This window comes from Musca domestica, unplaced genomic scaffold (genome assembly GCF_030504385.1).
Source record: "Musca domestica strain aabys unplaced genomic scaffold, Musca_domestica.polishedcontigs.V.1.1 5, whole genome shotgun sequence".
NCBI lineage: Eukaryota > Metazoa > Arthropoda > Insecta > Diptera > Muscidae > Musca > Musca domestica.
The window spans coordinates 3745609-3768837 of NW_026712346.1; the positions used below are offsets into that span (position 1 = coordinate 3745609).

Sequence of the window (23229 nt, forward strand, 5' to 3'; positions counted from 1 at the left end):
TTTTACTCATCGAATATTGTTGGAACAAACATATTTTCTTCTCTGCTTGAGACAGACGGACATCGCTAAATCGACTTAGAATTTTACTATAAAATGGATACGGTCGTGGAAATTATAAACATATGCATAGACTAGACCATGTGAGATGGTTCTCTACCCCCAAAGTAGCCTAAACACACATTTTAAGTCAAATCGATTCGAAAATATAATCAAGACCCTCGAAATAGGTAAAATCAGGAGGTACTTTTATATGAGCCCTAGCCTAAAACATTGACATTGAAAAATTTCCGCGAAGAGGTCTTCTACCAGAAGCTATATGCCAAATAAGGGCAAAATCAATTGAAAAATGTGACCAAGACCCCAGTAATAGCTAAAATCACCGGATACCTTCACATAAGAGTTATAATGAAGCATGGTCCTATACTTATAATTATTTGAAAGAATTTACTTTTCTTTCTAAAACTCAAATTACCAACATTTGAGGATGTTGAAAAGGGCTATATCATTTGACAATTTGGACCAACCTGATACATATTTTGTACAAATGATTCCTCATGTAACCCACAGAACTGTATCAAATTTAAAACGTTTTCGTAACTTTAGCGGAGTATAGGGCAAAATATTTGCGGCCCTTTGTGTATGGTTCAGCTATACAAAATGGACTTTAAAAAAGTTTACCAAGATTGTTTGCAGAGCGAGTATATGAATCCTTTTCTTACTATATTTTCAATTCACTCCACTATTTTGTATAGTCCGCATATTACAAAAGAAAATTTGAGTCAAATCGGCCCAGCCGTTTTCAACTGATGTGTTACTATACTTTTTAAAATTTTTACAAATGTAAGAAGTAGGTGTGGCCATTTCCAAACGTGTTCTTTAAAAACGTTTGTATAAAAAAATAATGCAAATCGGTCCAGCTGTATATATATATATATATGTATATATACATCAATTGTTGTTCGTTGGTAATGGAATCAGTTGAGAACAGCTGGACCGATTTCCATTATTTTTTTATACAAACGTTTTTAAAGAAGCTATTATAAATTCTAACAATACTCATTTTTCATATATATTTTATATATATTTTTCATATATATATATATATATATATATATATATATATATATATATATATATATATATATATATATATATATATATATATATACATATATATATATATATTGTGTGTCCGTCCGTTGTCCACTATAATTTATAATTATAGATTAATCGGAAGAAATGCCTCGATAATTAACATTTTCAAATTAACATTTTCAAACATTTGGCAATTGAAATGAAACCTTTTGGAATGGAAATTAAACTTTTTCAGTGGAAATGATACCTAACTTACAGTGTATATGAAATTAAACCTTTTACAGCTTTTTGCAAATCAAATGAAATTTTTAGATTTATAGAAAGCAACATAAAAAAATATTTTTTTTTAGTAGGCTTAAAACTAAATCAACTAATTATTATTAATATATAGTTAAAGAGGCACTTTTATTGATTATTAATATCCATATTTACTAATACTTTTTCCTAATTTTTCAATTATTGTAATAAAAAATTGTTCTTTATGGATTCATATAAAAAAATTCTACATTTAATACGCTTCACACTTAACGCTAAAAAAAGAAATTAAACCAAATGTAAGCCCATATTGCTATAAATGGGTACGAATGACTTTAATACTTTTTTAGCGTTAGGTATGAAGAATATTCAATATGAAATATTTTATATGTTATCAGCAGATGTATTACTATACTTTTTATAACTTTATACATGTAGCTTTAAATAAGTATGTGTGGCCAGTTCTTTTGACCCCAAACAGATGGAGAGTCAATAGTACGTCATATACGAAACTGATATCTTCATTATTTTGGCAAATATTAAGATTTTAGGGAAATCGAAAAAGTGTGCGCAAAAGTAGGCGTGGTCTTTCTTTCTTTACATAAAAACCAAACTCGGGTTGGACGAACATTTAAAAAAATGTATATATCCAAAAATGTATATATCTAGACTACATCCTAGTACTTCTGTAGATAACATTAGTAATTATATCAAGTCCAAAATTCAAAATGTTCTTGATAATGATTATAACATTTTAAAATTTAACTCATCTATACCACGTGATTTATCATCATTTTAAATAACGGTTTATTCTAAATTGTATGATCTAATGTTAAAAGATTCTTTTTGGCCAGACGGTACATTGGTAAAAGAATTTGAATTTAGAAAAAGGCGAAATTTTGTAAAACCAATAACGCTACCTTCTGATTCGAATGTCCCAAAAAACTAACTAAATATATATCTTTGCTTTATCAAAATGTTAGAGACCTAAACACTAAACTTAAAAATACATATTTGAAGTCTTTTGAATCAGATCTTAAAATTCTCGTTTTTACAGAAACTTGGCTTAAACCGGATATCCGTGATACTGAAATCTTATCCGATCAATACCAACTTTTTAGAAATGATAGGTTAAATAAAGTTGGTGGAGGTGTACTCATAGCAGTTCACAATTCCATTTCCTCTGAGCGTGTTATGCTTACTGATAGTCAAGATGTTGAATTTGTATGTGTGAAATTAACTTACATTAACCAAACTATTTACATAACATGTTCGTATATTCCTCCAAATTCTGATTCAAACATTTATTTAAAACATTCTGAATTAATTAAAAACGTTTCACATATTCACTCGCCAAATTCTGAATTAATTTGTCTTGGAGATTTTAACTTACCAAATACATCGTGGATCCTTGATGATGACACGGCACATTATGTACCTGTTTCGTCAACAGTACGGTCTAACGATATGGAAAATTTTTGGCAAAATATTTTTGACCAAGGTCTATTTCTATTTCAAATCAATAATATTTATAATTTTAAAGGTAAAATATTAGACTTAGTGTTTTCTTCATTCGTTAATACTTCATTAAGTAAATGTTCACCTTTTGTAGAACCGGAAGATAAATATCACCCAACACTTGTCATAGACCTTGAACTTAATATTCAAACAAATTATGCAAAACCACAAACTAAGCCTCACAAATTAAATTTTTCTAAGACTAATATTGATCTCCTTCGTTCTATATTGTCCAATTCAAGTTGGTCTCATGAAGGTGACATTGAATTGCAAATTTCAAATTTTTATAGCGTACTTAAAAATGCTTTAACTATATCAGTTCCATTATTGAAGTTCTATCCTGACTCAGGACCAGTTTGGTTTACCCCACACCTTAGACGCTTGCGCAACATAAAAAGTAGGTTATTTAAAAAATTTAAAGAATGTAATACCACTTTAAATTATACAAAATATTCACAAGCTCGAAGTAAATATAACATTGAAAATTTAAAGTCTTATTCGATTTATTTAAGAAAAATGAAAAATAACTTTCAGAAGAGTCCTAAAAACTTTTATAAATTTGTAAATTCAAAACGTAAAGTCCGCGAATTTCCTGGTAGCATGAAACTTGGTTGCAGGGAATCAGGGGACCACCTTGGAATAGCAAATTTGTTTGCTGACTTCTTTCAAAATACTTATTCTAAGCCTTCATCCAATCATAATGACAATTATGCTTATAATATTAGTAGATTAAATTATTTCCCCCAAATTATTCTGTCTGAGGAGGAGGTTTTAAATGGTCTTCTATCGTTAAAAAGTAGTAATTCCCCTGGTCCTGATGGAGTACCTGCTTACATTTTAAAGTCATGTGCATATGAGCTTTATTTACCTCTAACCACCATATTTAATTATTCTTTGACATCTGGTTACTTTCCTAAAGTATGGCGATCTAGTTTTATTATTCCTTTGCATAAAGCTGATAATAGAAGTGTCGTCGAAAATTATAGGGGCATTGCAAAATTAAGTGCAATACCGAAATTGTTTGAGTTTTTAGTCTCGCGGAGACTAACGCACTTTGTTTCGTCTATAATATCGCCTTACCAACATGGATTTGTAAAGGGTAGGTCAACTGTAACTAATTTATTAGAACTTATATGTTATGTACACAGGGGGTTTTCAATAAAATGCCAAACTGATATTATATATACTGATTTCAGTAAGGCTTTCGACAAAGTGGATCAAACATTATTATTACATAAACTTGACAAAATGGGTTTCGCAACATTATTTTTATCATGGATATCCTCTTATTTGCAAGGGCGTACACAGAGAGTTTCTTTCAATAATGTTCTTTCTAAACAGATAACTGTGTACTCTGGTTTTCCCCCAGGGTAGCCATTTAGGTCCTCTACTTTTTGTATTGTATCTAAATGACCTTCCAACGGTTATACGTTACTCTAAGATCCTAATGTTTGCTGATGATGTCAAACTTTTTTGTAATATGGACTCTCACATTAGTTCCCTTAACTTGCAACATGATATCTACTGCCTTGTTAATTGGTGCAGTGCTAATGGTATGATGATAAATCTCAAGAAATGTAAAAAACTGTCTTTGTTTAGAACACAACCTTTTAAAAGTGATTACCTCATTGGTTCTTACAAATTGGACAATGTAGACTCATTCGTTGATCTTGGTGTAATTTTAGACAATAAATTGCGTTTTAATTTGCATATTGATTCATGTGTAAATAAAGCCAAGTAATTGCTGGGTTTTATAAAAAGATGGTTAAAAGAATTTGACGATCCTTATGTGACTAAGCGTTTATTTATTAGGCAAATATTAAGATTTTAGGGAAATCGAAAAGTGTGCGCAAAAGTAGGCGTGGTCTTTTTTTTTTTCTTTACATAAAAACCAAACTCGGGTTGGACGAACATTTAAAAAAATGTATATATCCAAATCGGTCCAGCCTTTCTCAACTGATTCAATTACAAACAAACAACAATTGATGGTCAGTTTCTCAGCCCCCAAGTAAGTACTTAGTGTTGGATGGAATGCCAACAGTATGTCGTGTAATAATTTTCAAACCGATATCTTCATAATCCACAAATATAAGCATTTTAAATAAATCGAAATAGTGGGCGTGAAAGTAGGCGTGGTCAATATTTTTTCTTTAAAAAACTAACTCAGGGTATGACGAACGTTTGTACAAAAAATTATGCAAATCGGCCCAGCCGTTCTCAACTGATTCCATTACCAACGAACAACAATTGATTTTTATATATATAGATAGATTCCATCGTTAAAACATTCCATTGGAAAAATCTGGATGAAATCATGAAAATACCTAATATATGGACGTACAAATATATCAATTTAAACATCTGATTAAGATCATCAAAATTCCGAACATCAGGAGATACCAAATGAAAATGTGGCCAAAGTCATCAATATTCACTTACCAGATCTACGCACAACAAATATAGGTTTATATAGGGAATTTGTTTGAAGTACACAAATAACACCAACCATAGTATATTAATTTCCAAGTTATTCCATATAAATTGACAAAATTTTTAAATTGACATATAATTTGTGAAAATGTATATATGTTTTGACATTACAAGGCTGACATAATTGTAATGCCAAACATAAACACGGTTTTTTGTAAGAAAGGGGTTGAGAGTCCAGATCACATTTTTCACCCATGTGGCGTTAATTATATGTCGTTCCGTTTAGAACCCCTTACTGCATTTTTTTTCGTTTTTGTCACTTCATGATTGAGGAAAATCAAACAAATGCCCTCTTTTACTCTTTCCACCGTAAGATGGACGTGCAATATTTACTTATCTGTTTGTAACTCCTCAAAATATACTTGCTAAAAATATACTATTTATTAAACCTAATTTACACCGACACCGAATTACGCTAATTACAATGATTCGTTATATATTTAAAGTATAATCAAGGGAATTTACAATGACAATAAGGTGTTTTATTAAAGCATGTTAAAGACTTAAAATATGTACTTTTGATTAGTTAAATTCTATGTCCATTAAACTATCTCTATCTGTCTATGTGCTGCTAAGCTAAAATAACGATTGTGTTCGCAATATTTAAAATATATCTTTGAACCCTTGCTCATATCAAAAAGTGTAAGTGGTGTATACTAATTGCACATTTTTCATTTTTATAAAATACTGAATATACAAGCGAAACAAATATATAATACTTAAAGCAAATTTTCTGAACAACTCCCCTGGTTATGAGATCTATTAAAGTTCGTAATTGGTGGATTTAAAGTAAAACAAGTAAAGAAATATTAAGGTGGGCAGGGTCGAAATTTTAATACCCTACACAATTGGGTAAAGGAAATATTTTTATATAAAAGTATCTGAATTCATGCGAGTTCCACTTCAAACTTCATATACCAGTAAGACCGTTTGGATAATGCAGTTAAACTTATCAAAAAACCATAAAGTGAGTGAGGCCGTTATATGTGGACATACCAAAACGGGTACCTATATAGACAACTTTATATATATATATATATATATATATATATATATATATATATATATATATATATATATATATATATATATATATATATATATATATATATATATATATATGTGTGTGTGTGTACATCTGTCAATATCTGGCCTTATTAGCCTAATTAGGATTTTCTGAACCACATTTACCATACAAAAATATTTATTATAATACCGCGAAAACATGTAAAATTGCATTTGCTCATGGTAATGTCCTAAAACAAATATAATTATCCATGGCGCTTATAAAATATAATGCAAATTATCATACAATATCAATTTTCTTCATATAGGCTTCTTCGGTAAATAATTTTTGGCAATTTTTAGGTGTGTCTTTTCGCATTTTATTTGGCATTTGTATATGAAATTAAACCTTTTACAGCCGAAATTGCAAATCAAATGAAATTTTTAGATTTATAGAAAGCAACATAAAAAAATATTTTTATTTTTAGTAGGCTTAAAACTAAATCAACTAATTATTATTAATATATAGTTAAAGAGGCACTTTTATTGATTATTAATATCCATATTTACTAATACTTTTTCCTAACCTTTCAATTATTGCAATAAAAAATTGTTCTTTATGGATTCATATAAAAAAATTCTACATTAAATACTCTTCACACTTAACGCTAAAAAAAGAAATTAAACCAAATGTAAGCCCATATTGCTATAAATGGGTACGAATGACTTGAATACTTTTTTAGCGTTAGGTATGAAGAATATTCAATATGAAATATTTTATATGTTATCAGCAGATGTATTACTATACTTTTTATAACTTTATACATGTAGCTTTAAATAAGTATGTGTGGCCAGTTCTTTTGACCCCAAACAGAGGGAGAACACGGTTTTTTGTAAGAAAGGGGTTGAGAGTCCAGATCACATTTTTCACCCATGTGGCGTTAATTATATGTCGTTCCGTTTAGAACCCCTTACTGCATTTTTTTCGTTTTTGTCACTTCATGATTGAGGAAAATCAAACAAATGCCCTCTTTTACACTTTCCACCGTAAGATGGACGTGCAATATTTACTTATCTGTTTGTAACTCCTCAAAATATACTTGCTAAAAATATACTATTTATTAAACCTAATTTACACCGACACCGAATTACGCTAATTACAATGATTCGTTATATATTTAAAGTATAATCAAGGGAATTTACAATGACAATAAGGTGTTTTATTAAAGCATGTTAAAGACTTAAAATATGTACTTTTGATTAGTTAAATTCTATGTCCATTAAACTATCTCTATCTGTCTATGTGCTGCTAAGCTAAAATAACGATTGTGTTCGCAATATTTAAAATATATCTTTGAACCCTTGCTCATATCAAAAAGTGTAAGTGGTGTATACTAATTGCACATTTTTCATTTTTATAAAATACTGAATATACAAGCGAAACAAATATATAATACTTAAAGCAAATTTTCTGAACAACTCCCCTGGTTATGAGATCTATTAAAGTTCGTAATTGGTGGATTTAAAGTAAAACAAGTAAAGAAATATTAAGGTGGGCAGGGTCGAAATTTTAATACCCTACACAATTGGGTAAAGGAAATATTTTTATATAAAAGTATCTGAATTCATGCGAGTTCCACTTCAAACTTCAGATACCAGTAAGACCGTTTGGATAATCCAGTTAAACTTATCAAAAAACCATAAAGTGAGTGAGGCCGTTATATGTGGACATACCAAAACGGGTACCTATATAGACAACTTTATATTAAAACGGTTGTTATCTATTGCGAGTCTTAAATGCCAAATTTTAAAAAATTTCGTGGGTAAATGTGACTAGGGTTCTGCCGCTGGAGCTAAAAGTCATTATGACCTACAAATACTAATTTGTAGACAAATTCGTGTGAAAATGTGGCAAAAAATCATCCTACTACCAAATATCGCGAGGTACCGTTATATGGGGTTATACGAAAACGTGGACCTATACATATAATGTTCCGGTGCAAGAACCCATTATGACCTACAAATACCAATTTTTAGACAAATCCGTAAAAAATGTGGCGAAAATCATCAAAATACTGAATATAAGGAGGTAACGTTATATGGTGGTTACACCAAAACGTGGACTGAGATATCTCATTTTCAATGTTGTGCCAAATTTTGAAGCTCTACGTCAAATAATGTGGGCTGTATCGTGATTTCAACAGATAGACAGACGAACACCGTTAAATAGACTTAGAATTTTATGCCGATCATGAATACATATACCTTATGGGGTCTACGACGAATATTTAGGGGTGTTACAAATGGAATGACAAACTTAATAATACCCTACTCTTCAGAGTGGAGGGTATACAAATAATCCCTGGTACTTATATATTAATATGGACCTAATAGTAATTCCCCACAAAAGGTTAACATATTTCACAAATTTTTATTTAAGCAATCTGCACTTTGTGTCTGTTCCTATTTTTTTTTGTAGGGCAGTTAGGCACCTTTTAGAAACTTAAAACAATTCCGTTGAAATTGAGGAGCCATCAGAATACTGAGTATAGGAAGCCCGTAAAAACCCTTCAATACCAAATACTAAAGCCATACAACACCGTTGAAAAATGTGCCGAAAATCGTCTAAATGCTTAAAATGAGGGGGTACCGTTATATTGGGGATGAGAACCGTAATAACCATCAAATACCTAATTCCAGACAATTCCATTGACAATGTGCTTAATATTGAAGAGTACCGTTATGTGGGGCTATACCACAATGTGCACTTATATTAACTGTTAAAAATGCTTAAGAGTTGTAATTTTTGTTTTGTAAGAGAATAAAGAGCATTGTAACTCTCGGACGCTGCATACAATTTTGTGAACTGGAACAAATATGATATCAAAATATTTTCTTTTACTATTTACCAAAAATTTAGTTAATGTGCTCTCGCGATTATTCTGATTTTTTATACCCTACACCATAGTATGGAGGGTGTATTAAGTATATATATTCTTGATCCGCAAAGTATATATATTCTTGATCAGCATAAAATTCCATGTCGATTTAGCGATGTCCGTCCTATCTGTCCGTCTCTCCGTTTGTGGAAAACACTCTAGCTTACGAACGAAATTAAATAGATTGATAACATTTTACTCAGATGTATATTATGTCTGCAGGACTTAATATTGAAAATGGACCATGCAGGTCCTCGTTTTGGTATAGCCCCCATATAACGGTACCACCCGATATGCGGATTTTAAGTTCGTAATGGATACTGCAGCCTGAGGCAGAAAATTCTCTGTGAAGGTTCATATTTTGGTATATCCCCCACATAATAGTACCTCCCTGTATTGATGACTTTAGCTACATTATTTACCGATTTTTTCAAGTTTCGCATATGAATATTGTATATTATGTTATGGCTTATGACAAAAGTTATCTATGCAGGTCCATGTCGTCGTTTAGACCCAAATATGACGGCTACATTTGGTTTTTTGAATTTCATAATGAATACTACAGCCTATGACAGAAAATTATCTGTGCAGGTCCACGTTTTGTAACCCCCATGGTACCTCCCGATATTCGGTATTTTGATGATTTTAGCTACATTATAAACAGATTTTTCTCAAGTTTCGCATTTGAATATTGTAATAGCTTGTGACAAAAGTTGTCTATGCAGGTCCACGTCGTCGTATAGACCCTAATATACTTCTACATTCGGTATTTTTAAGATTTTAACAGAATTTTTTAAGGGATTTTATTTTTTTGAAAACTGTTAAATTTGTACCAAATGGTGGAGGGTATTCAAAGTTCGACCCGGCCGAACTTACAGCTTTTTTACTTGTTTGATTGTCTTCTCTGGCATTTCGTTCTGTTCGCCTACCGTCGGTGTCAGATATTTTGAATAGCCTGATCTTATTTTTCAGCTATAGGCTTTGATTTGACTATTAAAAACCTATATGATATAGAACATCTATAATATCCCCAGGTGAAAATCCTGCTCAATTTTTTGTATTATAAAGAGCTTAAAAAATGTTTCCATTCAAACGTGCTGTAATTTGGACTTTGTATTTCGCTTTGTGTGGTATTTAATTTTGTCTAGCTCATAACTGAGGGCAGAATGATTTTAGAATAGTCAAAGATGGGAAGTATAAAGTCCATATTTTTATACCCTACACCATAGTATGGAGGGTATATTAAGTTTGTCATTCCGTTTGTAACACCTCGAAATACACATTTTAGACCCCACAAAGTATATATATTCTTGATCAGCGTAAAATTCTATGTTAATTTAGCGAGGTCCGTAGGTCTGTCTGTCTGTGGAAATCACTCTAGCTTCCGAACGAGTTTAAGTCGATTGATAAAATTTTGCTCAAATGTATATTATGTGTGCAGAACTTTTGGTATTGAAAATGGGTCATGTAGATCCACGTTTTGGTATAGGCCCCATATAACGGTACCTCCCGATATTCGGTATTTTGATGATTTTAGCGACATTATTCACCGGAATAGTTTCAAATTTGGTATTTGAAGTTCGTAATGGATACTACAGCCTAAGACGGAAAATTGTCTGTGCAGGTCCACCGCTTCGTAAAGCCCCCAAATAACGGTACCTCCCGATATTCGGTATTTTGATTTTATTGACATTATAACCGATTTATTTAAGTTTCGCATTTGAATATTGTAATGGCTTATGACAAATATTACCTGCGCAAGTTCATGTCATCGTATAGACCCTTATATAATAGCTACATTCGGTATTTTATAGATTTTAACAGAATTTTTAACGGATTTTATTGCTTTTGAGAATTGCCAAATTCGTTCCATATGGTGGAGGGTATTCAAAGTTCAGCCCGGCCGACTTTACAGCTTTTTTACTTGTTATTATTATTATTTCTTTTTTTTTTTTGCAATTCCGAAATTGTATGAATTGTTAAAGTCTGTCAAGTCGTTCTTGCGTTTTAAGCGTAGTAATTAACATTACTTTCTTTTAAATGGTGGAAATAATTCTTTATTTTGTATCCCCTTCTGAATACATAAAATCTATAAATATACTACCGTAAAAAGACTACACATCATATTAATTTTCAAAAAAAAAAAATCGAAAAGAAAAAAACACTACAAATGTCATGCAATATAAAACATTACTATTGTACATTTTAAAAGTCAAAATGAAAATGTTCAAATTTTACATTTTTCCGCGATTTGTTTGGATTTTATCCTTTTCTGCCAAGAGACAACTCCGAATTTTTCTGAATCGTTAAAATCAGACCGGCGGTTCTTGAGTTATAAGCGTAGTAACTAAAACAACTTTCTTATATCTATATCTATAAAAGAGGAAAATGTTTGTATGTTTGTTTGTTTGTAATTTATGGACTCGAAAACCGCTGAATGGATTTTCCTGAAAATTTCCATATATACTGCAACATCGCCTGAAAGTAACATAGGCTATATACATTTTTGAATTTCCACTTGGAACTGGAGATATAGCATCAGAATCGGAGGTACCTCCCAAAAATTTAGATTTTATATGCACATATCTATTGATTGGTTGAAGATACAGTCTCCAAATTTGTCAAATTATATTGAAAACGGTTCAGATTTGGATATAGCTCCCATATATATTTTCGGCCGATTTCAAGCATTTGATGCACCAAACACACTATGTATCCCCAATTTCAATGAAATTTGAAACGTGTGATAGATTTTATCTAAAAAATTGATTTCACAAATTATATTGAAATCGGTTCAGATTTGGATATAGCTCCCATATACATTTTCGGCCGATTTCATGTATTTGGTGGACCAAACACGATATATATTTCCAATTGTAATGAAATTTAAAATAAGCAACGGAATTGGGAGCCAAAATGAATTTGTCAAATTAAATTGAAATCGGTTCAGATTTGGATATAGCTCCCATATATATTTTCGACCGATTTCATGTATTTGATGCACCAAACACGCTATGTATCTCTAATTTCAATGAAATTTGGAATGTGTAGCGGAAATTAAAACAAATATACATTTGTCAAATTATATTAAAATCGGTTCAGATTTGGATATAGCTCTCATATATATTTTCGACCGATTTCTTGTATTTTGTGCACCATACACGATATGTATGTTCGATTCCAAAGAAATTTGGAATATGTAACGGGATTTTGATTAGAAAATAAATTAGTCAAATCATATTAAAATCGGTTCAGATTTGGATATAGCTCTCATATATATTTTCCGCCGATTTCACATACTTGATGCACAAAACACGATACGTATTTCCGATTCCAATGAAATTCGGCATGAGTGGCTAAATTTGGTACAAAAATAAATTTGACAAATTATATTCAAATACGCTCAGATTTGATTATAGCTCCCATATATATATACAGCCGATTTCACATATTTGATGCACCCGAAGCAAAAGAGACAAAATCTGGCACCAGAAAAAATTGCCAAATTATATTGAAATCAGTTGAGGTTTGGGTATAGCTAACATATATATTTCGGCCGATTTCATACATGTTATGCACCAAACATGATATATATGACCGATACCAATGAAATTCAGAATGTGTGGCGGAATTTGGTTATAATAATAAATGTGATAAATTAATTGGAAATTAGTTAAGATTTGGATATAGCTCCCATATATATATTCTCGGCCGATTTCACATATTTGACGCACCAATTTCAATGAAATATGAAAGGTGTGGAGGAATTTGGGGTAAAAGTAATTTTTTTAAATTATATTTAAATCTGATCAGATTGGGATATGATTTTAATAAGAATTATTGACCCACAACGCCTTAGGCTAACACTAAAAAACAACACAACAATTGATTTGAAATACGCTTATTAGGGCGATGTATGTTGCTATTTCGAATTCACTAATTGCAATAGAAATGCCACTCAACTTCAAAAGATTGCAGTTTACTGCACGCTTGCTACTTGCTATGAAATAAATAAATCCGAAGGACAAACCCTTCGTGTATGTATGTCATGTTACTGCTTTTCTAATGGTTTTGGTTATTTACGCATTAAAGTAGTGCAATATTTTTTTTTTTTAATTTTTAAATTTGTTGTTTTTTAAACAACATATATTCGTAAATAAAATTTTGAATGCATATAAAATCAAAAGGGGTAGCGAAGCGCACCGGGTTCAGCTAGTATATATATATATATATATACTAGCTGGCCCGGTTGCCGGCCCGTAGTTCTTGTCTATTTTGCATATTTGTCAAAGCATAATTATTCATAGATATGACTGATATAAGTGTTCACGTACTGGTCGATTAAAAGTGTTTTAAAATACCTGTGCCCATATTTAAGCCGTGGGCTTCAATATTTAAACCGAGGGCTTCAAATGTGTGGATATACAAATCTATTAAAAAGTATATATCAATCGTATCCCCATGTAAAGGAATCAAATTAATTTTTGGTATTATAAAAATCGTAGCAAAATTTTCCAGTCAAATGAGCAGTAATTTGGAATTTACTGTATTTTGTGCATCTCATAATTGAGGCCTGAATGATTTAAGAATACCCAAAGTTAATAACTTTTTTAAACCCATTAGCACCTTAGATTGTGCATTAGAGTCCTCATAAGTCCCCCTAACCATGTCGGTCTGTTTGTGCGCCAAAAGGTGGACTTTTACAATTTTCACCATGTAATAGTACCTCCATTACATGGTGAAAATTCTAAAATTTGTAGATATGTTGATTTTCACCCCCCAAATACACATTTTTAACCAAATCCTTTGAAATATGGTAAAATCAGGAGGTACCTTCTTTATATGGGCACTACTCCGAAACATCGACCATTGAAAACTTTCTTCTACCCCTTATGATCCAAGATGACAAATAGAGGCAAAATCAAAAATATAGCAGAACAACATAGCATGTCAAACTGAAAAAAATTCGCGTGATTTAAATAAGTAAAAATAGTTTTATTCACCTCATAATTGAGGGCAGAATGATTTCAGAATAGTCAAATATCATTACTATTTTACACCCATTATTGCCATTTAAATTGTAAGTTGGAGACCCCATAAAGTTCATATTTTTCGTCATAGTATAATTCAATGACGATTCAACAAATAATAGGTCCCGTGCTACTTTCTTATATTTGTAATTTGTTCATGTTTTCATAATTTATTTCATATAGATGTACATCCCAAATCTACGTTCCCAACCAATATTCTCTTGGGGGTTACAAATCCAATAGAATACAAAATTTTGGTTTCTGACCACACATAAGATGTGAAGGTGGACTTGGGGATATTCCAATGTTGGGACTTGACTTAAATAAATTCCTATAAATACAATTTTTTAGCCAAATCAATTGATGAATGTGGTCAAGAGCAATATGTGCCCTATTCTGAAAATTTCAAATCTTATGCGGAGAGGTTCTCTACCCCCTTAGAAACAAAGATGCCAAATAAGGGCCAAAAAAGAATTATCCGTGAATTATGATCGATAACATGACCTGCAAAAGCGATATGTATATGTATATATATATATATATATATATATATATATATATATATATATATATATATATATATATATATATATATGCATTCAAAATTTTATTTACAAATATATGTTGGATAAAGAAAAACAAATTTAAAAATTAAAAAAAATTATTGCACTATTTTAATGCGTTAATAAACGAAATCATTACAAAAGCAGTAACATGACATGAATACACGAAGGGTTTGTCCCTTGGATTTATTTATTTCATAGCAAATACCAAGCGTGCAGGAAACTGCAATTTTTTTAAGTAGAGTGGCATTTCTATTGCAATTAGTGAATTCGAGATAGCAACATACTTCGCCGTAATAAGCATATTTCAAATAAATTGTTGTGTTGTTTTTTAGTGTTAGCCTAAGGCGTTGTGGGTCAATGGTTCTTATTAAAATCATATCCCAATCTGATCCGATTTAAATATAATTTTAACAAGTTAAAAAGCAGTAAGTTCGGCTGGGCCGAACTTTTAATACCCTCCACCATTTTCAACGAATTTGGAAATTTTTAAAAAATAAAATCCTTAAAAAATTCTGTTAAAATTTTAAAAATACCGAATATAGCCGTTATATTGGGGTCTATACGACGTGGACATACATAGGCATTGTTTGTCATAAGCCATTAAGCAAATTCGAAACTTGAAATAAACGGCGAATAATGTAGCTAAAATCATCAAAATATCGTATATAAGGAGGTGCCGTTAAATTGGAGCTGTGCGAAGACCTGGACCAGCATAGACAATTTTCTGTCACAGGCTGTAGCATCTATTACGAACTTCAAATACCACATCTCAAACAACTTCAGTGGGTATTGTACCTAAAATCGTCAAAATACCGAATATAGGGAGGTACTGATATATGGGGCCTATACGAAGACCTGGACCCGCACAGACAATTTTTATGTCACAGACTGTAGTTCCTATAACGAACTTCAAATACCAATTTTGAAACAATTCCGGTGAATAATGTCGCTAAAATCATCAAAATACCGAATATAGGGAGGTACCGGTATATGGGGGCTATATGAAGACGTGGACCTGCACAGACAATTTTCTGTTTTAGGGTGTAGTATCCATTTTGAACTTCAAATACCAAATTTGAAACAATTCCCGTGAATAATGACGCTACAATCATCGAAAAACCGAATATCGGGAGGTACCGTTATATCGGGGCTATACGAAGATGTGGATCTGCACAGACAATTTTCCGTCTTAGGGTGTAGTATCCATTTTGAACTTCAAATACCAAATTTGAAACAATTCCCGTGAATAATATCGCTAAAATCATCAAAATATCGAATATAGGGAGGTACCGTTATATGGGGGCTATATGAAAACGTGGACCTACATGGCCCATTTACGAACTTAACCTGCCTACTGGAAAAATAAACATGTGTGCAAAATTTTAGCCATCTATCTCAATTCATTTGAAAGATAGCGTGATTACAACAGACAGACGGACAGACAGACAGACGGACATCGCTAAATCGACTTAGAATTTTACGCTGATCAAGAATATATATACTTTGTTGGGTCTGATATGAGTATTTCGAGGAGTTACAAACGGAATGACAAAGTTAATATACCCTCCATAGTATGGTGGAGGGTATAAAAATATGGTTAAAATGTAAAGTATACATGAAATGTATATTTAATGTATGTTTCTTGAAAGTTTAAGAAGAATTTCTGGAAATAAATCTGTTTCTTACTAAATGTTCAATTCGCTCTACTATTTTTGCGACTTTTATATTCTGTACTTCACTGATTGTAGTCCCAATGAATTTTGCATTTTGAGTTCTAATTGGACGGATTATTGCCATATGTAACAAAAAGGCCACGTTTTGAAATGAGCTCCATAACGGGTTGTCTCTCATTTTTATACCCTCCACCATACTATGGAGGGTATATTCATTTTGTCATTCCGTTTGTAACTCCTCGAAATACTCATGTCAGACCCAACAAAGTATATATATTCTTGATCAGCGTAAAATTCTAAGGCGATTTAGCCATGTCCGTCTGTCTGTCTGTGTGTCTGTCCTTCTGTCTGTCTGTCCTTCTGTCTGTCCGTCTGTCTGTCTGTCTGTTGTAATCACGCTATCTTTCGAACAAATTGAGATAGAAGGCTAAAATTTTGCACACATGTATATTTTGCCAGTAGGCAGGTTAAGTTCGAAAATGGGCCATGTAGGTCCAAGTTATCATATAGCCCCCATATAATGGTACCTCCCGATATTTGGTATTTTGATGATTTTAGCGACATTATTCATCGGAATTGTTTCAAATTTGGCATTTGAAGTTCGTAATGGATACTACATCGTAAGCCAAAAAATGAGCCATGTAGGTCCACGTATTCATATAGTCCCCATATAACGGTACCCGCCGATATTCGGGATTTTAATGATTTTAGCGACATTGTTTACCGGAATCGTTTCAAATTTGGTATTTGAAGTTTGTAATGGATACTAAATCCTAAGTCAAAAAATGAGCCATGTAGGTCCACGTCTTCGTATAGCCCCCATATAAGGGTACCCCCCGATTTTCGGTATTTTGATGATTTAAACGACATTATTTAGCGAAATCGTTCCAAATTTGGTATTTGAAGTTCGTAATGGATACTACGGCCTAAGACAGAAAATTTTCTGTGCAGGTCCACATCTTCATATAGCCCCATATACCGTACCCCCCGATATTCGGTATTTTGATGATTTTAGGGACATTATTTATTGTTTCAAATTTCGCATGTGAAGTTCGTAATGGATACTTCAGCCCATGCCAGAAAATTGTCTGTGCAGGTCCACGTTTTCGAATAGCCCCCATATAACGGTACCCCCCCCCATATTCGGTATTTTAATGATTTTAACTTCATTAAAAACAGATTTTTCTTCAAGTTTCACATTTAAAATATTGTAACAACTTATGACAAAATATGTCTATGCAGGCCCACGTCGTCGTATAAGCACTCGGTATTCTTAAGAATTTAACAGAATTTTTAACGGATTTTATTTTTTGGAAATTGCCAAATTTGTACCAAATGGTGGAGGGTATTAAAAGTTCGGCCCGGCCGAACTTACAGCTTTTTTACTTGTTGTTTATTATAATGTGTTCGCATCTTCAAGCAGAAGCACGATGTAGTTGTAAGCTAGATGCCAATTTTAGAATGAACGATCGCCATTTAACGTCGTTTTGCGCACTCATTTCATTTTTAATATCATTCATTCAGAATTCACAACAATATAAATGTCCACTTCAATATTTTTGTCAAATTGAAAAAAAAAACAAGTAAAAAAGCTGTAAGTTTGGCCGGGCCGAACTTTGAATACCCGCCACCATTTGGAACGAATTTGGCAACTCTCAAAAACAATAAAATCCGTTAAAAAATCTGTTAAAATCTTAAGAATACCGAGTGCTTATACGACGACGTGGGCCTGAATAGGCATATTTTGTCATAAGTTGTTACAATAATTTAAATGTGAAACTTGAAGAAAAATCTGTTTTTAATGAAGTTAAAATCATTAAAATACCGAATATGGGGGGGGGGTACCGTTATATGGGGGCTATTCGAAAACGTGGACCTGCACAGACAATTTTCTGGCATGGGCTGAAGTATCCATTACGAACTTCACATGCGAAATTTGAAACAATAAATAATGTCCCTAAAATCATCAAAATACCGAATATCGGGGGGTACGGTATATGGGGCTATATGAAGATGTGGACCTGCACAGAAAATTTTCTGTCTTAGGCCGTAGTATCCATTACGAACTTCAAATACCAAATTTGGAACGATTTCGCTAAATAATGTCGTTTAAATCATCAAAATACCGAAAATCGGGGGGTACCCTTATATGGGGGCTATACGAAGACGTGGGCCTACATAGCTCATTTTTTGACTTAGGATTTAGTATCCATTACAAACTTCAAATACCAAATTTGAAACGATTCCGGTAAACAATGTCGCTAAAATCATTAAAATCCCGAATATCGGCGGGTACCGTTATATGGGGACTATATGAATACGTGGACCTACATGGCTCATTTTTTGGCTTACGATGTAGTATCCATTACGAACTTCAAATGCCAAATTTGAAACAATTCCGATGAATAATGTCGCTAAAATCATCAAAATAGCAAATATCGGGAGGTACCATTATATGGGGGCTATATGATAACTTGGACCTACATGGCCCATTTTCGAACTTAACCTGCCTACTGGCAAAATATACATGTGTGCAAAATTTTAGCCTTCTATCTCAATTTGTTCGAAAGATAGCGTGATTACAACAGACAGACAGACAGACGGACAGACAGACAGACAGACAGACAGACAGACAGACAGACAGACACACAGACAGACAGACGGACATGGCTAAATCGCCTTAGAATTTTACGCTGATCAAGAATATATATACTTTGTTGGGTCTGACATGAGTATTTCGAGGAGTTACAAACGGAATGACAGAATGAATATACCCTCCATAGTATGGTGGAGGGTATAAAAAAATTACTTTTACACCAAACTCCGCCACACCTTTCATATTTCATTGAAATTGGTGCGTCAAATATGTGAAATCGGCCGAGAATATATGTATGGGAGCTATATCCAAATCTTAACTTATTTTCAATTAATTTATCACATTTATTATTATAACCAAATTCCGCCACATATTCTGAATTTCATTGGAATCGGTCATATATATCGTGTTTGGTGCATAATATGTATGAAATCGGCCGAAATATATATGTTAGCTATATCCAAATCTCAACTGATTTCAATATAATTTGGCAATTTTTGCTGGTGACAGATTTTGTCCCTCTCGCTTTGGGTGCATCAAATATGTGAAATCGGCTGAGTATATATATGAGAGCTATAATCACATCTGAGCGTATTTCAATATAATTTGTCAAATTTTTTTTTGTACCAAATTTAGCCACTCATGCCGAATTTCGTACAAAATTTTGGTTTCTGACCACACATAAGATGTGAAGGTGGACTTGGGGATATTCCAATGTTGGGACTTGACTTAAATAAATTCCTATAAATACAATTTTTTAGCCAAATCAATTGATGAATGTGGTCAAGAGCAATATGTGCCCTATTCTGAAAATTTCAAATCTTATGCGGAGAGGTTCTCTACCCCCTTAGAAACAAAGATGCCAAATAAGGGCTAAAAAAAGAATTATCCGTGAATTATGATCGATAACAGGACCTGCAAAAGCGATATGTATATGTATATATATATATATATATATATATATATATATATATATATATATATATATATATATATATAAAATCAATAACAAATTTCGTTGACGGATCGTAGGATTTCATTTATGGTATGAAGCTGTTTCTTTCAGTATATAAAACTGAAAACTAGTTGGATTTTCATTAATCCAAAAATACTCGCACATGCATTTTCAAAATATATAAAACTAGCTGAACCGGTCCCTTCGTTTATGTTTGTAATGATTATTTTATTATACCCTCCACCATACTATGGAGGGTATATTAATTTTGTCATTCCGTTTGTAACTCCTCGAAATACTCACGTCAGACCCAACAAAGTATATATATTCTTGATCAGCGTAAAATTCTAAGACGATTTAGCCATGTCCGTCTGTCTGTCTGTGTGTCTGTCTGTCTGTCTGTCTGTCTGTCTGTCTGTTGTAATCACGCTATCTTTCGAACGAATTGAGATAGAAGGCTAAAATTTTGCACACATGTATATTTTTCCAGTAGGCAGGTTAAGTTCGTAAATGGGTCATGTAGGTCCAAGTTTTCATATAGCCCCCATATAACGGTACCTCTCGATATTCGGTATTTTGATGATTTTAGCGACATTATTCACCGGAATTGTTTCAAATTTGGCATTTGAAGTTCGTAATGGATACTACAGCCTAAGACAGAAAATTATCTGTGCAGGTCCACGTCTTCGTATAGCCCCCATATAACGGTACCCCCCGATATTCGGTATTTTGATGATTTTAACGACATTATTTAACGGAACCGTTCCAAATTTGGTATTTGAAGTTCGTAAAAGATACTGCAGCAGAAAACAGAAAATGGACCATGTAGGTCCACGTCTTCGTATAGCCCCCATATACCGTACCCCCCGATATTCGGTATTTTGATGATTTTAGCGACATTATTTAACGGAACCGTTCCAAATTTGGTATTTGAAGTTCGTAATAGATACTGCAGCAGAAAACAGAAAATGGACCATGTAGGTCCACGTCTTCGTATAGGCCCCATATACCGTACCCCCCGATATTCGGTATTTTGATGATTTTAGCGACATTATTTACCGGGATTGTTTTAAATTTCGCATTTGAAGTTGGTAATGGATACTTCAGCCCATGCCAGAAAATTGTCTGTGCAGGTCCACGTCTTGGTATAGCCCCCATATAACGGAACCCCCTATATTCGGTATTTTGATGATTTTAGCTACAGTATAAACAAATTTTTCTTCATGTTTCGCATTTAAATGTTGTAATAACTTATGACAAAAGTTGCCTATGCATGTATACGTCGTCGTATAGACATTCGGTATTTTTAAGATTTTAACAGAATTTTTAAAGGATTTTTTTTATTTTATTTTTTTATTTATTTATTTATTTTATTTTTTTTGGAAATTGCCAAATTTGTACCAAATGGTGGAGGGTATTAAAAGTTCGGCCCGGCCGAACTTACAGCTTTTTTACTTGTTTTTTGTTTGGTTTATTATACAGTATTTCCATTTGAAAGACCTGCACTTTGCTCAAATACGATGGCTTGTAATTGAAGTCAATCTAACAGTTGTGTAAACTTTTCCATACATTTCTCTCAAACGCACAATATTTAAGATAAATGAATGAAATAGACACTTGTCGTACTCCTAAGATGATTGGTATTTATTTTCCCACATAAAAGTCTCCTTCAATTGTTTCATTTTTTTGTTCTTAATTCTCCAAACTCATTTTACGGCATCTTATCTACATCTCCCCAAGCGGAACTAGTAGAACTCGCCTTTGAGTAATAGTAGTAAACAGTAGATTGAAATTCTGTTATAAATTACTAAGCTTGATCTACATTTCCCTTTGCGGTACAGTAGACGCAGCCAATGAGCAGCGATTTTAGAAATCTGTACCTTGTTAACTTATGTTTGGGTGTGTCTTTTATATTTATTATTTTATTCACTGGCTGATGAGTTTCTGTAGCTGGTGTGAAACCATTGCTAACCCGCCTTAATCCGGACTTTGGTGTGTACGCGCTCTCTACGTATAGGGAGGTGGCCCCTCGGTCGGCAGGGGCGGGTGTGACAGGCGTGGGAACGAACGAAACAAAAAAAAAATGTCAACATAGTTCCCTATTTTGATGGAGTTGCTATAAATAGATGGCGGTCGATTGTAGTTATTTTGAATAACTGAAATATTGCTGTTTTTGCTAAAACAATTATAAAGGTACCGACCATTATACATTTTTAACCGACTATGTATTTTAAACCGAAGGGCCTCTAATTTGATATAATAGTGGGTATTTCGTATAAACTCTATATAATAGTAGTATGCGTAATACAGCGGTCCTTAGAATACTTAGACATTTATTAGTAAGTATATATTTTAGCGGTTTTGCGGTAATTGTTAGAAGATCATCATTTTAGGTATTTGGCTTGGTCCACCTGAAGATTGAGGAGAGTTCAAGCTTAACGCTCAGCTGTTTTGAAATTTACCCAATGACTTTCCTATTTTAGGTTTTTGATGTGTGTTCAATATAGAGGTCCCGAACAGATCAGAGTGATCATAATACCAAATTTTAGATTTCTAACACTAAACCTTCTCCAAATACAAAAGTTAGTTTTCGTTCAAAAAAAAAAAAAAAAAATATATATATATATATATTTTTCAGCGACACTCGTTAAAAAATTTTCTTGTTTTTTGGATCTTCCATTGTAATCTAAAATCTTCCCTTGTAATTATAAACAAAAATCGGTAGAGCCGTTCACAACTGATGCCAATGCCAACGAACGACATTTGATTTTATACATATAGATATTTAAAAAAAGTACTTCGTTAACTAATCCAGCCCCAATTAAATACTATGGGTTGGAGGGAGATTGAAAAGTATATCATATACTTGAAACTTCCAAACTGATATCTTAATTATTTTGGCAAATATAATAATTTTAGTTAAATCGAAAAAGTAGCTGTGGGCGAGGTCGTGTTTCTTTCTTTAAAAAACTAAGTTAAGGAATGCCGGACATTTGTAAGAACAAATTATCCGAATCGGTCCAGTCGTTCGCAACTGATTCAATTACCAACGAACGACATTTTATTATTATATAGTTTTTGTTTTTATGCATGCATTTGTCTATTAT

At 32.5% G+C, this 23229-nt stretch overlaps 1 protein-coding gene across 1 annotated transcript in view; it reads right to left on the reverse strand.

Annotated features, from left to right (window-relative positions):
* Positions 1-23229, reverse strand: part of LOC101895970 (cysteine sulfinic acid decarboxylase) — a 43053-nt gene that overhangs the window by 6722 nt on the left and 13102 nt on the right. The gene's annotated exons all lie outside the window — the stretch shown is intronic.